The 15,535-nt window shown below is 38.0% G+C and overlaps 1 long non-coding RNA gene across 1 annotated transcript in view; it reads right to left on the minus strand.

The window, feature by feature from the left end:
• The window catches only part of LOC120753671 (uncharacterized), a 33,150-nt gene extending 18,116 nt beyond the window's left edge, over positions 1–15,034 (minus strand). Inside the window, exons 1-2 of the long non-coding RNA XR_005701205.2 lie at positions 14,868–15,034; positions 13,706–13,825 (exon numbers count right to left, since the gene is read on the minus strand). This is a non-coding gene — a long non-coding RNA (uncharacterized LOC120753671). The remainder of the gene's footprint in view (positions 1–13,705; positions 13,826–14,867) is intronic.
• Between the last annotated feature and the right edge of the window lie 501 nt (positions 15,035–15,535).

Genomic DNA, 15,535 nt, shown 5'->3' on the forward strand with positions numbered 1-15,535 from the left:
TCTAGCAGTGACGCAGGAAGTAAAAATAAAGACGTCAATAGGTATAAAGGATATCTCATTAGTTTTGATTTATTATTTTTCCCTTCCCTTATACAGAAAACTGAAGATTAAATTTGAGGAGAACCTAAATGGTAAACTGCAACTGAGCAGGAATTCAGCAGGAGAAAAAAATGCAACTCAACATGAGCAGTTCTTATAAGCTTACTTAAATCCCTTATACACCAGCTCTTTCTTTTCCTCTCCTACACAATGTGTGTCACATTGGCTCTTGTAATTCTGACCACCTTGGCCACCACCTAAAAGGCCACCTTGAAATTCATTTCACAAAATATCATTTCCAAAACATGTTTTCAAAACTTTATTTATTATTAGAGAGGGGAGCTGAAAATTTAACCTTTGATCTAGACTAAATAACTTTTTGCCGGTTCACCCTGAACTGTCATTTCCATTGAATGGACGAGAAGAGGCAGCACATCTGAGAAGCAAAAACCAGTTTTCTGAAAATGCTATGGTTCTGCCAGTGTCTCACAGACAAACTGTAACTAGTCCATATCAAGCTGCTTTAAAAAATAATATTTGTATTATTGCAATATTTCTTCTTTGAAAATAGGTAATTTTAATGATGGGTTTATAAGTGATGAAGGCAGCCACTTCCCCAACCCCTTTGCCATGTGTGGAAACTTTTACTGATTGCTATATCCAGGCAGAGATGATTCCTGATGCCTGTTCAGTATTTGAAATGGCTGAATGGATTTTTTACTCACCATGCAACCAGAGGGAACTGAACCCACAGTCTGCTAGTAATCCCCATTTCTTTTGCAAACATTTTGGTTGCTTTCAGAACTCAGATGCTGAGACACATTTTTGTTTCCTAAAGCTAAATATTCGTTCTGATGTTCCAAGTGACACAGTGCAGATAAACAGGAATGGGAGGGAAGGAGGGACAGAGAGGAATGACTGCTGTGTCTAAAATTGACACTGACATATCAGCTTTTTGGGATTGAGGCCTGGATTGCCCTACATCTCTGTAAAGTGCTTAGCACATTTTGGGCCCTGTCAGCTGTTGCACGAATAACAAATGACCTTGGCTTGCACATAACAAACAGGGCAGCCAGTATTCAACCTGGGCTGTGAGGGAAAAGAAGGTGGAGCTCCAAGCACCATCCATCTGAGTTCCCAAGATTCCAGATAAAGCTCTTGGTCATCAGGCAGATATTCACATTGTATTCATGGCTGCTGCCTATTGCTTCATCAGCAGTGGAATGGTCAACAGTGAGAATTACCTAAAACACTGTCTTTGCCTCCTCATCTTTACTTCAGTGTCCTCTGAGGACCCAGGTCAACATCAAATTCTTGTTTATGACAAGAGCGTGGCGTAAGTGTGGCAAAAGGGGAATGCACCACTTTGTCCTAGGGCAACTCAGGATGGGTTGGGCCACTGTTCATCTGACATTCACTTCAGGTAATGGAAGAAGCTATTCAGGAAAAATAATATTTAGGAAATATTCCGGGAAAAGAATAAATTTAAGTCCAAAATAGTAATCCGTATTCTGGGCTTTTACGGTGCTAATATACAGCCTTAGGAAAAGGCTATGATGCTATACAGAATTTATGAGCTGCTGGAAACAATGTGAGATGTTGCAATAATGCTAGCAATAACAATTTGTGTCTTTGCAGTGTTCAGTGGAAAAAGATCATAGAAAAATAATATTACACAGTCTAACAATCAATGATCTTTAGAATGTAGTACCACTGAATGAGTTTTCCTGAGAGGATTCTACCTATGATGGCAGAGAAGAAGGGAAGAGAGAAATTCTCTCTATTAGTTTCAGGTTTGCAAAACAGTTTCCATTTTCCTTGGAAAATGCTACTAGAGGGAAAAAAAAAAAAAAAAAGTAACATTTATTTACCACTTTGTAACTATTAAATACAGATGTATCATAACACAAATTCTTTTATTTTTAATTTTAAAAATGTATGAGTGTTAAAAATGCGTTAAGCTCCTTTGTTGCTACGGTTCAGCACAGACTAAAAAAATGTATTGCTAAACAAGCTGTAGTTAATATTGATTTTTGTACTTCCAAAATTTTTAGCCAATGATTACATATTTGTGAATATGCATTTTGAAATTTACTCCTGCTAGCAAACACTGTTTCTACAAATAAAGATTATTTAGTTCCTCTTTAGGGAGAAAGTCCAGATAAGCAGAGCCACCTAAAGAAGGTTCGAGAGCATTGGTTGGGGCATCTTGCAGAGGAGGAGGAGTGGGAGTGTAAGGCAGTTCTGAGTACCATTTAAAAGCATATTGTCTCTAGAGAGACTTCATTTGTGTTTTTTCTCCTGTAGTGAGAAAGCTTTTCAATGAAGGAAATGTCCTTAGCATGTCAATGCTAAGTGATGTTAAACTGAAGTGTGCATTATGGCACCAATCTAAAAGACTAACAGGTGTTTAATTTCTGTTGAAAGATAAAGTACAAGGGTTTTTTGAGATTATTTGTGTTAGGAGGTGCTTGTTTACAGCTGGGATCCTTAAGGAAAGAAAACTTTAACCTTGACAGAACAATAGAAATTGAAAAAGAAGTGACTGGCTGAACAACTCCATTTCCTTTCAAGGGCCCAATGCAGCAGTGCAAGACATCATCCGGTGTGACACACAGGGGTTTTAACAATAGCACATGTGGAAAACAGTTTAATTCCTTTTTTTTTTCCAACAGTGATGAATTTCTGGAACAATGAATGTTCAAACCCAACTTCCTTCAGCCTTCTTGCTCCCTTGCTCCTCATCATCCTGGTACGCTTATATAAGATCTTTATATCATACCTGAAGATTCAGTGTTTATAAAATAAAGCAGTAATATGATATATTGTGTCAATAGGAACCTGAAAAATTGGAGGGGAGGTTAGATATTTTGTTTAATTTTAAATAATTTTGTTTAACAGTATGTGCTGGCTTGAAGGCAAAACCAGTGAGAGACTCCCAGTCAGAAAAAACAATTTAATAGGAGAGAGAAAAAAAAAGTAAAATAAAATAAAACACATGCAATCGTACAAAAGATCACTGACAGAGTCAGAATACAACCTGACACCATGGTGGTAGCAGTCCAGATGAAGTGGTCTTGTTGAAGCAGTGCCCCCATAGAAAGGTCTGGTAGCTCTTGTCCTCTGGGAATCCAGTGGGTAAGGCTGCCTGTGCTGTCCCAAATCCCAGATTATATCCAGGTGGGAATGCTTGGCTCCTCCCCCTGGGTGGAGCATCTCGCAATGGGTTGATATCATTTTATCAGTCTTGCAATGGGTCCTTGATTGCCGATTAAACAGAGATAGCTCCTGGAGGGAGTTATCTATGAGTCATGCAGCAGGGCATTGACGGGCCATTAACAGAAGATAGTCTGGAGGGAGGGGGCAAGGGAAACACTGCCCAACCTAGTTTCGACAGCTCACGTAGATGGTGATAGAATACATACTTTGGGCACATCTTACATTGTAACCCAGGACACGGTACAAACTAGCTGATGAAATTAAAGCTCTTGTGTGTGCCCTTTCCTGGCAATCAAGTTTTGCAGAATAAAGAGAACATAAACAGCTGAAGAACAGTCTTCTCTCTCACCTGCACCGTAGTCACCTATATAAGCTTAGCTGGCTTCTTTGTAGCACTCCAAATTTTGTATGTGGTTATAGTTTAGTGACAGAAAGTCCACCTATATTCTTCTTGTTGGCTGTTTTTTGGAGGTTTTTCTGGTTGGTTGGTTGGCTGGTGTTTGGGGTTTTTTTTTGCCTTTTTTTTTTTTTTGGGGGGGGGGGGTGTGTTTGTCTGTTTGTTTGGTTTTGTTTTGTTTTCCAGTAGATTAAAGTGAGTCTGCAATACTTTTACTGCCATAAAAGCTAAAATTACTAATAATTTCCTTGGGTCATATCCATTGGATGGTGTTTTTAGGACCACAGAAGCCATGTAAGGGCTCAGTTCTGTTTTAAATAGTTAGGAAAACTGCTGCTGAAAACAATATTTAGTGAGGAAAGCAAGACTGGGCATGAGGAGGATATCCTACTTCCACTGACCATTCCTGGATGACAAAGAAAAAAGGATTTTACTGAAAAGACACAGCTAGGAACAACAGCAATACAGACACCTATAATAGGAGTATAATTAACGTGGTAAAGCCATGTTTTGGTACCATTATGAGTCAACGGACTGGTTTCCTGCAATGACTGTACCTCTTTAAGATAGTATAATGAAGCTAAAAAGGTTTCTTTGCAATTTGTGACCTCTGTGACTTTTCTAAACAAGGGCATGGGATGCTTCAGAGGCAGCAAGTTTGGAGCTGCTGTATGTTAATTGACTCATTAGCTTTCACAAAAACAATGACCTCTACTAACGTCTCCTTTACATGGCTGTTTTCATATTGAATTCTTCCTCTGCCCTGACCGGTTACTTTGTCCAGTGTACATCAATCTCCTTCCTCCCTAATTACTTCTCCAATTCCCATTTGTTGCTGAGCATGGACTAGATTTCTATACCACTCTTTAGTCTGCTCTCTCCAGGTATTCCATGTCTGCCTGGGAGACATGTTTGTTCTGGGTCATCTTTTGCTTTCTGTGCCTCTGCAGCTTCTGTTCTATTTAGAAATATCACCAGAGTGACGGTGGTTAATGGGAACATCCAGAGATTCTTGATGCCAGAATTATGAAAATCTCCTCTCGATGGTATTTTTCCATTATTCACTATTCAATGTGCTGAAGCAATACCTCAAGGAATGTTTAGTTTCTTTATTTTTCCTTCCATCATCCCCAGTTTCAGCTGATCATTGATTTCTTCTGAGCCAGGATTCAAATATATTGGACTCTGTTCCTTCTGGCTCCTAGAGATTTTTTTGACTGCCATCTGACCAGGACCCCCATAGCTTTCATCTGTCTTCACTCCAAATCCTTCTTCTAAAATGTAAAATGATGGTCTCTAGCCAGCATGTCGCTTTTTACTTTTCCTGTGGTCCAGACCTCAGTTAAAGATTTAACAAAAGAAAAAAGCTCTTTTTCAAGCCAAATAAAGGAATAAAATCTAAAAGTTTTTCCAGATGAGAATGTTGGACATTTCACAGGCAGCTCATACGCTCTTTGGCAACTGAAATCTAGCACAAGCTTTGCTCACGTAACACAAAATAGGAGTTTTTTTAATATAAACTATTTCTGGAGCTTCCAATTGTTGCCTTTTTTCTTTTAATACCTCTTATTTTATAAAATCTACATGAAAAGAAGAAAGTATGCGAAACTGCGTCTGTGGAGGCAGACTTTCTGGGTTGTCATCTCCAGTTCTGCGCCAGGAGTGCTGGGTGGCAACAGCTGCTTGTGCTTCGGTGAACATTGCTCTGTGCAGCTCCCTCTTGCATACAGGTAATCAGTCCATCAAGGGTACACAGCACTGGCCTGAGTTTTCCCATCCCTGTGGAAGACCCCCTTCTTCACAAGGACCGACAAGTCCAGTGGAATGTCTCAGTCTCGGCAGGTGATGTATACACCTGAAGAACTGTGTTTTCCTTTGAACACCAACAGCAAGAGCCCCCATTTCAGCAAAGCACTCTGATCAAACTCTGCTGTGCTCCGGGGAGTCTGCTATTTAAAACCCAGTGGAAGTGGGGGCACTGAAAGCTGATTATATTCATGCTTACTGCACTGTGAGATTTTGCTTGCTATTGAAATGACTTTACAAAGAGAAACTCAAATGAGGGATGGATTGGAGGAGAGGATAAACTCTTTCCCTCCCACTTTCCAAATGACAGGCCTGCTGCAATGTAGTTATATACCATATTATGCTAAGCTGTTTCACAATACAAAGTACTATTCAAACACAATGTGTGATTACTACAATTTCCCCTCTTTGGTTCACAGATATTATATCTGTAAGTATCTCTTAATTTGCTGTTTGTGATGTGTTTGTGATGTGCTGGACAGGATTTTCCTATGCTATTCACGTTCCCTGCAGAATTTCCTGTTGCTGTACAGTTCTCACCAGTGCAGCATGTGCACATATGTATGCTGGGGCAACCCAAACCGAGACTGGGCTGCTCTCAGTCTGCTGGGCAAGACAGTTCTGGATGTACTGGAAGAGATGATTCAGAAGGAATGATGACACTAAAGCACTACTGTCCAAATATATGAAACTCATTTGGAATGTGTGACACTTAGAACTGATCCAGCTGGAAAGAGATTTTAAACAGAAGATGGTGAATCTTTTATTTCTCAGATGTTTTTGAGGGAGAATAGATGTTCTCCTCCCAAACCAGAGACTTCTTTCCTTCCTCCTTGATTCTGAGAACATCTTACTTGGCACAGGCTTTTGTGAGCCACTAGTGCCAAACTAAGTTTAGCTCATGAAAACAAAATCACAACAATTACTTCTTATTCTTTATGACCTAGTTTCACGTAGCAAAGCATATGCAATAGGTTTGTTGTTGTTGTTGTCGTTGTTTTCCTTGTTCCATGCAATTTAACTTTAACTAGTTATAATCCATGAAAAATTATGATTTCTGTGGGGTGTTGTTTTGTATGGATTCTGGCAGCCACTTTGGGAGTCTTAGCATCGGCAGCATTAATGCACTGAATCATATCAAAAATTTCTTTCACTGTTCCAAGTGCAGCTAGAGTACTGAGGTCCCAAATAGAGATATTTTCTGTGAAGATTGAGGGTGACCTTTAATTAAGCTGAGGGAAAGGCTGCCAGCTGCTGCTCAAAGCCTAATATCGCAATGGCAGGTAAGGAAGAAAGTGGATGTGCAGGTAGCTTTTGAAAGTGGTGGTGAGAGAGAAGGGTGTGACAGAAGGTGGGGGATGTGGAGACAAGCTGAAGGGGGGAGGAATATAGAGGCACCATTTGAAATATAAGAGACCAAAGGATTAAGAGGAACAAGGAACAGAGGAAAAAAAATTGAAATCACACTGTGAAAGGATATCTGTTCTTAAAAGAAAGCACAGAACGTGTGGCATGCACATTTTAGCCAAGTTGTGGACCTTGTTGCCGTCTGTGCTTTTATTGTAAGGATAGATACCGAAGAGAAAAGAGAGATTCTTAAAGGACTGAACTTGCCTAAGAGGAAGAAACCTAACCATGGATAAAATCAGGGTGCAAAGTGTATTTTTATTTCTAAGAAAGTGAGCTTTCCTTAAAAATAGTCTCTGTGGGATCTCTTAGCTAAAGCCACCACCTCTGTTGAAGGTGGTACTGGATAACTCCATGAAAGCAATCATATGACATGAATCTTCCCAGGCCTCTATTTTTACAATATATCAAATTTACACACACATAGGTGTAGAACTAGATGAAACATGAAATGAGCAATGTGAAAGTTTACATGACCTTCAGTGGTGTTATTGTGGAAACTGTGATAGTACCACCATGGCAGTAAATGCTCACTTCATTTGTGTTGGGGAATTTGTTTCTTGGAAACATTTATAGTCATGGTGTATTTCACCTAAGACATTTTCAATAAGAAACAAAATGTTCTATAAGCAGAATGGCTTTAATATAGCATTGCTCCTTGAAACTGAAATACCTTAGGAAAGATTGTTTCTATAGTAATGAGTAGCACAAGGAAAAATGACCTGAGAAAGTTGGGGAATGAGGAAGCAGGAGGCAGGAGGAGTTGCTCTTGGCTTTCCTAGTTAAATTCAATGAACTACTGAATGGTGTTGACATGGAAATTGATGGAGTGAATATTGTTCTTTAGAAGATATATTCATAAATATGACAAACTCACTGCAAGTGGAAGTCTCTGGTCTCTACATGTGCCAGAGACTGTCTCTTTTATGTTTCAGTGCACAAATTAGAGATGCTTCCCAGGCTTTTGGAAACAATTCCAGATTTTTGGCAACTTTATCATTAGAACAGTGCAGCATGTTGGAACAAACAAAAAATAATTCAAATCATTAAGATTTCATTTGCACTGTGGTCACCACACCTTCTTGCTCTTTTTTTTGTTGTTGTTGTTCTCTTCATTCTTGGATTCGTTCTTCCAACATTACATCTTTCATTCACAAGATATTAATTTTCATTGTCTTGGAGACTAGCAGATACCGTCTCACTTTCCACTCCAGCTCTGCCTTCTTGTTCTTGTACAGCTTACATAAAACTGATGCCATTTGGGTTTTGCCTTTTTTTTCTTTTATATGTTCTCTGTATTCTTCACACATACATGTGTAACTCTCACTTATTGTATTAGAAGCTAGTTTTCTCAATACTTTTCCATGGCCTTTCCCTAAGCAGAAAGACAAAACAATTTCCAGGGCTCCAAGCTCTGGAAAGTACAAGGCCCCTATGCTGTCTTGGTTATCCCTGAGAACCAAGGCTGAGAACAGCTCTTTGAGATACATTCTCATGGACAAAGTACAGCTTGTGCTGAAGGGGAGACTCCAGAGAAGGGGCTATTGACCTGGGGGGGAATTGCATCACCACTTGGCCTCCTAATTGGCTTTTTATCAATTATGTTCATTTCCTAAAACTTATAAAAATGAATTCACCCCTGGGAGGGGGCTGGGGGGGGGGGCGGGGGGGGGGGGGGGGGGCGGGTGGCGGTGTGGTTTTTGTGGACATCTTTCCACAACTGCCTCTGGAGGATTTCAAATGAAGATTCCCTTTTAAATTACTTCCTCACTAAAATTATATCGAGTTACGTTTCCAGGCTGGGCAAAAGGCAACAAAAGTGGCTGCACTAAATAAGAGTCCTTAAATTACCCAGCAGAGCAGGGGAAGAAGCAAACACTGTGTAAAAAGAACTTAACAACCGCAGTGATAAAAGTCTTGCACTGATTTCACACGCATTGTTAACCTTTCCTTAACCTGAACAGCATATGAAACACATGTAAAAAGTTCGTGGCAAGTAAAATAAATTAAAAATAAAAATCAACTAAGAATCAGCAGTTAAAAATAAAAAGGAGACAGCTTAGGATAGTCATGCTAAAATAAACGTAAATAAATGTAAAATAAATGTTTTAAAAACAGGTACATATTGTACTCATCAAGGCAGAGGGTAAAATAAATACTCTTCAAAGTGTTTCATCAGTTTCTTACAGTGAGTCTTCCCAATGCTTTAAAGTTTTTCTCTCTCTCCTCCATAGATAAGTAGAAAAGTATCTCTAATACCTTGTCTTTGTGAACAGAAAATAATACATCTTCGATAGCTAGACCTTTCAAACATCATGAATAAGCACTTAAAAATGTCTCACCAGCTGAGAAAAAAGAAAAGTAACTTAGATCATAAATGGATCAGTTTCATAAATTGTAGTGATTAACACCATAGTAAATCTTAAGAAAAATATCAATGAGAAAGATTCTACCACCTTTATGCAGGCTTAATAATAACTCACTTTGAAAAAGAAATCCCCACTGGAATTTAGTGAAGGAAGATACTTAGCAGTCAGTTTAAGTGTGTCAAAGCCTGATCCAATGGTAGCAGAACTTTTGAGATGCTATTTTTGGCTATCTTAAATATTCACTCAGTTTGGAAGAGAACAATTTAATAAGCATGAGTCATCATGGATTTGTGAAAGGTAAATCATCTCAGACAAATCATAGTATTTAATGAAATAACTGTTGGTTTAGACAGAGCCAGCAGATTTAACATATTTGGATTTTCACAATCCTGTAGTTAACTTTAGACATGATGGATTATTGTGTCATGATCTTTTCAAATACAGGACAAGTAATAAAGTAAAACAAAATAAAATAGCTAAGAAACATTGGGAGGTGGAAAGCAAATGGCTAAGATTACAAAGGCCTTAGCATTTTCACAAAAGCAGGGACTGACCCAGAGGCATCTCTACTAAGATCAATGCCTTTTAATACCAGCTTACATAATATTTAAAAACTGATGGCCGCTTATGGAAGTTCATTAGATTTTTGCCAATGGCTTTAGGTTGTGTTCTGATCTCATAATCAATTTATAGAGCATATGAAATTACATCTTATCTGTTTCAGGAGGATCTTGCAGGCATGGCCAAACCAGAAACACAACAGAATGAGATGAAAAGAAATTTAATGTTTAAAATTATGCCTTTAAAAAGAAATGAGGCATTTGAAGTAATATTCACATCATTCAAATGACATTTGATTTGCTAATATGATTGAGACAAAGAATTCAAATTCAATAGAACAGCAAGTATTTCCAGGCATACATGTACACAAGAGCAGCTGCAACAGCCAAGGGGATTTGCTTTAGTCATCCATATGTGTTCTGTCACTTTTCAGCGCTGTTACCTGCGCTTGAGGGCGTAAAGGCAATTCCTTTCTGAACTCTGAACCGATTGCTGGTGATAGAAAAGGCCCTTTGGAAGAAAACTAATTTGCAACTTAAGTCTGAATATTTCTAAGACCTCCAGCAAGAGACTCACACTGTATATTTTTAGACGCAGGTGACCTGAATCACTGTCTGGTGATATCTCTAATATAGAAAGGCTTGACTACTCTACTCAACGTGCTCTGTACTGCATGAAGTAGATGGTAGGAATGCCTCTTTAGACCATTCAGTGCTGATTAGTAGGAAAATTAAGATTCTTAAACTGATATGAAAAGGGTAGCATATAGTCAACAAATAAAATTAGACTTGATTGCAGAGATTTTTGGACAGATAAAGACTTGAGACAGTTTCTATAAATTCAGAAGAAAGGAATATAGAAAAGACTTCTATGATAATACAGTGTTTTACTAGTGCTGATGTATTGAAATCAGGACATTTTAACATGCTTCGAAAGACATGTGGTTATTAAATGTAGTATATTAGAAGTGTACTGATCAATTGACCACCTTGCAAATTTAATCGTTGACTTATTTTGCTTTGATTGATTTGAGTACAGAAGTAATAAAATTATCTGCATTTAAAAATCAAGTACTTGGATCTTTTTTCCTTGGGATAGTCACCATTCAGCCTGTTTTTAACAATGAGGTTGGTAAAACATTGGACCAGATTGCCCAGAGAGATGGTTGATGTCTCATCCCTCGAAACATTCAAGGTCAGGTTGGATGGAGTTCTGAGCAACATGATTTTGATAAAGATACTCCTCTCCATGGCAGGAAGCTGGACTAGATGACTTTAAAGGCCCCTTCCAATTCACACTATTCAATGATTCTATGATTTTTTTTTTTTTTAATGTTATAGAAAATTTTGTAGAAATTTGTCTTCTCTTGAAAAGTCACTCATTTTTAAAATGTGGTGATAGTGTACCATCCACATAAGGCTTATAGTATCACCTTTCATTGCAAACATTTATATTAGTTTAGGTACCACTGGTATTACATTAGCAAATGTTTTGCACATATTTTTTTAAGATTAAATACTGTTCTGCACAGTTCCATACAGACTTGTTCCACACAGCTCCCATGAACTGTCTGCACACAAAGTTGGATACCAGTTAATATGGCAGGATTCTGGGTGGCAAATAGGGCCTGCCTACAACCCCAAAAATAAATTTAATACACAGAACTCTGCTTATCAGGATAGTACAACAGGCAAAACACTGCATTCATAAGTGTGGTATTTCATTTTAATTCAAGATCTATAAAAATGTGTCTATCAAACACAGTTTGTGTGATATTTCACAGCAAACATCAATAAACATAAACTCACAGGAATTTTCCTCAAAATCTTGCCTCCAGGAATCCCACAGTTAGTGCTGGGTAAAAGCCAAGCTTTGTGGCCAAGATGACTGTATGCCTGAAGGTCAGCAAACTAGCACTTGGATCAATTAATAGCAGGGTCATTGACTCCAAACACTCTCTCCTCTGCTGCAGATTCTGGGAATGGACTCCACCATCAGAAGTAGGAATCTGAGCTGCAGTCCCAGCCACTGGGAAAGGCAGCATTTTTCCTACAGCTTTGCTGTGGGCATTGAAGTTCCAGAGAGCAGCGTGCACTTCACGCTGCATGGCAAACAGGCAGGATTGCCAGATGCTGACTCCTTCTGCGATCAATGGGCAACAGTTGTGATGCCTGTTAGCTAGCTGTAGGATTTATCAGTTATCTGCAGGGTTTATTAGCTATCTGTAGGGCTTGTTAGCTATCGTTATGGTTTGAATTTTTATTTTTATTTTTATTTTTATTTTTTTCAGACAGGACACAAACGAGCTCTGTTCACACCCCAAGGCCTGGGTCCTACTTCAAATCACACTTCATGCAATTGTGCCTGACGCTATTCCGAGACTGCCCACAATGCCTGCTGATTTTCTGTCTCTAAAGAGTGAATAATTGGGAATGAGAGAACTTAAATCTATAAATGCCAGAAAGGTATGAATTGCTCTACTTGTGTAAGTAGAGGAAGTAGCTATAAAAGTAAGCAATAAACAACAGAGGTGAGCAATACTGAATAAGAATTTTCAACTAATTTCTGTCAGTGTTTTAAAACTGGAAAATAAGACAGCCAAGAAACTTACTACCACACTACCTCCTTTTGCTTTCTGAATTAATTTTTTTCAAACTTACATTAAGAAACAGCTAATAATAATTTCTCACTGTTGTTTTTTCTCCAGGAAAAACTTGCACTGTTCACAGCAGTTAGCACTGAATTCTTCTAGTCCTCTGGAGAATTGCACTCATCTCCCCAGCAAAACCTTTTGCTGTCAATATTGCCCCTTGGTTCTTTACAAAACTGTGCCTAGAATGTTTCTGTTTGTTTATAGAGGAGATTTGATTGTCTTGTAATTTCCTAACATAGCCTTCTCTTAGGAATAAATCTAGGTTATATTGGTTCTATTTCTTATGATTTTGTGGATAATGTCTCCCCTACAGTCTAGGTAAACAAAGCAAAACACAACTGATCTTTTTCTTGCAATTTTGTGAAATATTTTAGTAACTTTAATCTAATTTCTTACCTATTTTTAATTTTTTACCTGTATTTTAATGATTTATTTTCTGAAATTAGTATCTGCAGTATGTAAATTGTGACAAAGAAAAGACAGATACTGGACTTTTTTCAATTATCTTTGAGCCCAGCCAGTGATATTTTTTGCTACTCATTACTGCTGCATAATCCTCTATTTGCTATAGAATTTGTTGGTGAAAATAGATGAGGAAATTTGGAACAACCACTTCAGATAAATCCTCAAGCTATTTAAGGAAAGGTATAGTATGAGATACAAACAAATGAAAATTAATTCATATATCTGTAGACACTAAAACATATTACTGCTTCAATTCTAATATATTCCTTGGCACATCCACTGCGTTTTCTCATATTTATATGTATAAAAATGTCGCTAAGACAGTTTTCCTTAAAAGAATAACAAAACTACTCCTTTATTTTTAGAAATATCTACATTCAGAGAAAAAAAGCCACTAACCTAACTTCAGTGCTGATTGAAATGCAGCTCTGCTCCCTCTGCTTTGAACATAAAGCACGCTCATTATGGTGCAAGCAGTTTTCAAATAGCTTTATCTCATAATATACTTTGAATGAAATGCACTCGTTTTTATTCAGAAAAACATTTCACTATCTGATTATAGATCTTGCTGCTTCAGGGGACAAATTAAGAGGTGCACTTCCCCTCTACAGCTCCGCTGCAGAGACTAGGCAACACTTTGTGTCTTACTATTCTATGTGCAAGTCACTCAAATGAGGGCTACATTGCTGCCTCTATGTTAAAAGAAGGTTTCTGTCTAGTCCTCCTAAATGATGAAAATAACACGATCATGTCAGTTTAATCCCTGCCCTCCTGAAAATTTGTACTCACATTTATACTGCTAAGTAGGTACGAATCACCTGACGGGGTTTATTCCTACATCCACAGGCAGCTGGTGAGGCCAGGGCCCGGTGTAACAGCTCACAGGTAGCCAGGAGCCTTCCTGCAACCCTAAAGGGAGCACAAGTTTAATACCACAAGTTAATACCACAAGTTAGATCAGACATTTAGATCAGTGAACAAGGGATCACTGGGAGCAGGGCAAGGGGAAGAGGCCTCAAGCATTCACAGGTATCTCTTGGTGATGCAGCTCTTGTTGTGTGGCCATGTGCGGGTGTGCAGTAGCTGAGGTCAATCACTGTCTTTCGCAATATTGGTACTGTCACACTTGCAACACAGCAAGACTCAAGTAGGCTAGGCAGAAACAGAGATGTTGTCCTTTCCACTTCTCACCTAGATGAGGTGACAATCAGCATGTTCCCTAGATGCTACAGATCCTGTCTAAATCAGTCCTGAGAACCGTATCAAACTTAAGCCGTGATCTCTGCTCAGATCGCTGCAGAGTCCAGCTTTCAGTATCATCTACTGGTTAAAGAGCTGACAAAGTGAGCTAAACACATCACCAATACAAATAGCCAGAATCACTCCTGTTCAATTTCTGTTCCATGATTCCAGAGGACAATGTGACTTTAAGAGAAACAACTGCAAGTAAAGGAGCACATCTTTTATTTTTGTGTAATCAAGACTGCATTATAATGTTTGAAATGATCTATTTAAAACTTCCTTCCTCATACACACCAAAATCTAGGCGACATTTGCTTACAAAAATCCATTACGTCAGAGGAATTGCATTTGTTTGATGGGTACAGAATATTATCTTTTGTTATTCAGTATCTTAGTGAAATAAACTAGATGAAAATGCATGGGTTTTTTCCTCTCTCTTTTTTCTTTAAAGCCAAACCATTTTGAAATTGGAATAAATTCTTGGTCACTTGGATCTTAGAGGCAGTCATGTCTCAGTAAACTGTTATGACCTTGAAAAAAGTTCAGTGAAACCACAAGGAGTCAGACTATTCATTCTGTTTCAGTTCTCAGAAAAACACCATCCAAATATTGCTACACTAAATAAATTAAAGAAATAAATATTGAACAGAAGGCAAAGCTTGAACTAGCCAAAAGTTAAGCATAGAACTTACCCCATGCAAATACGTACCAACTATTGTTTATTGAACCTGAATCAAATAAGGACTTCTTTTGTGTGTTTCATGCCAAGAATAAAATAGGATTCTCTCTGCCACAGGGTCCCATAGGCAAAGTCCCACTGAAATGCTTTTGTTCACAAATAAAGGGACAGTTTGGTTCAAACTCTGAATACATGATGAAAAGAAGCTCTCTAGAAAGAAGAGAGAACAAGAGAACAGACATTAAGCTTAACTTCTCTTAAACAAGTACTAGAATGAAATGCTAGTAATTAAGGATGGAGACCAGTGGTTACATGTGATAAATTATTTGGCAGTTGTTATTTGCTTTAAAACATATTCCCTTAAGGGGGTGTTTATTATTCCTGAAAGCTTATCTGGGAACAAGGGGAGACTTGAGTAAGAAGCTGGATGGAACAAATGAAACAACATACTAAATGATTTAGTACATAAAATTTGTGTACAATTTTAAATATGTACAGTTACATCAATTTTGCAGAGCAATTTCTCTGTGCAATTTTTTTTTTTCTTTTACTTTTCAGTCATGACTAAATAACTTTTAACTTCACCATTTCTGTTTTTTAAAGCAGACTGCCACTACATAGCGAGGATATGAATTTTTCATAATTATGAAAATAATTTAAAAATCAGATTAATTTTTGGGTGCCTAGTAATGAAATTT

This window comes from Hirundo rustica, chromosome 1 (genome assembly GCF_015227805.2).
Source record: "Hirundo rustica isolate bHirRus1 chromosome 1, bHirRus1.pri.v3, whole genome shotgun sequence".
NCBI classification, from domain to species: domain Eukaryota; kingdom Metazoa; phylum Chordata; class Aves; order Passeriformes; family Hirundinidae; genus Hirundo; species Hirundo rustica.